We start from the raw sequence: 1998 nt of genomic DNA on the forward strand, positions 1-1998 counted from the left end.
TTAGTGCGCACGCTGATTTTACAGTCATATGGTATTACTGTTTAATAGTCGTCGATTTCGACGACTATTGTTAGAGAAGTTCTCTTGGCAAAAGATATTCTCGATGATTTGCCATTGCCTGTCGAGAGGAACTACGAGCGTTCGAAAAATTTTTCGGTTTTGCCTGAAATCGAATCCGGACCTTTGGCATAGCATCTCATGCGCTGCCGCTACGCCACGCTCGCTGCTTTTTCATGCGAGTAAAGAAAAGCTAGCGTTTATCCCCACTCCGTTACAATTCAAATCCAGCGTTGAAAAGCTAAAGCTATCGCCTCCTTTTTTTTCATGGAACGAAGTTTCGTAGGCGAAGTTACTCCCACTATACCGTGAATAAAGAAGCGTTGAACAAACAATTCAAAAATTGACCAATCAAAAAATGCTTCGAAATATTTGGGCAATCAAGTGGGCCATAGCCAGAGTCAGCGTTGCTTCGCTCATAATTAGATAGTGTCAAACTTTTGAGCGTTTATTCGCTAGATTCACCATTTTGATGAAAATTGACAGAAAGGGGGTAAAACGCCAGCTTTTACCTGCTGCGTAAAATTGTACATTTAGACGACGCGAGTTTACGTGCTGGCTGCTTTGTTTGACCAAAAATACTTAACGGAAGTATAATATATCATGAAAAAATAATCTATACAATCAGGAACGTAGTCAGTAGGCTATACAGTTTTCTGCAGAACAGCCAGCAAGATCACACAATAGCATGCAAGCAAAAAAGCATCTTATGTTACAAGCTTTAAATTAAATTATATCATAGTTTTGTTCCTCAAATGTTTATTATACCTCGCATACAGAAAAATTTATGCGTATGAATGTGGATATAGTAGAATTTAAGCCTAAATGTGTGATTACATGCATATATACGTTCAGTCACCTCTGAAAGAATATTACTAGAGAGGTTTCTTTCTGATATTATATATTAGGAATCAGAACGTGGCATCTGTTGAGTAAAAGGAAAGAGTATACACATATCGATAAGATATCGTCTGTAGCCATATTTTCGAATGTAGCACACTAAAGTACACCTGGGTTAGATTCGAGATATTTGAGAGAACGGCTGACATAACCGACCGTCGGTGATTAAGTTTACAGCATTATGATCGTATAAACAAATTTTTGAAATTAAAATAATATTTTATTAAAATTAGTTTAACCAATTCAATAAACTTGAAATAAATTAAAATATAATAATTTGTTGTCACAAATATGATATTCCTTTGCAGTGTTTATAAGCAACAAATGTTCAATGTTTTAATTAAGAAGTTTCAATATTCGTAAATTGTAACAATTTTATTATATAATTATCATATACAATGTAATTAATATCATATTAGTATAATTTTTTTACGATATTATCAATTTCTATTCATCCAACTAAAATAGTACAGCGACAAGAATAAATAAGATATATATTATAGTGTGATTTCAATACAAAACACACACACGACATCTAGAATCAATTAAAATCTTGGAATATTGTAGAAATAAAATTTTGTACAAAATGAAAAATGTATAAAATTTACATCCATAAATTATTAAAATATGTTGTAAAAATTATAATGTCCTAGAATTAAAACAAAAAAGTCAAATCATTAATTTTATTGTGATGTCTCATAAAATAAAATTGTTTAAATATATTTTGTTTAAAGTATATATATATATATAAATTTTCCATCCTTCTATGTAATTTAACAAAATATTTATGCAATATACATAGATTCACAGAAAAATGTCAAGAAATAAATTATGAATGAAGTAATGTATTTTACCGACAAAGTTCTGTTGCTACAAAGTTCCAGGAGATAAAGAGTGCTTTCTAGTGGCGCTCAGCATAATCGTATATCACTGCATATTACCGACCACTTTCTTTTAACAATAGATAATAATTTACAAAACATTTCAGAAGTGTTAGATTTTTAATTTAATTTTAATATATTTTATTTAATTATGTTTTTT

The sequence above is a fragment of the Trachymyrmex septentrionalis genome, unplaced genomic scaffold (genome assembly GCF_001594115.1).
Source record: "Trachymyrmex septentrionalis isolate Tsep2-gDNA-1 unplaced genomic scaffold, Tsep1.0 scaffold7, whole genome shotgun sequence".
NCBI lineage: Eukaryota > Metazoa > Arthropoda > Insecta > Hymenoptera > Formicidae > Trachymyrmex > Trachymyrmex septentrionalis.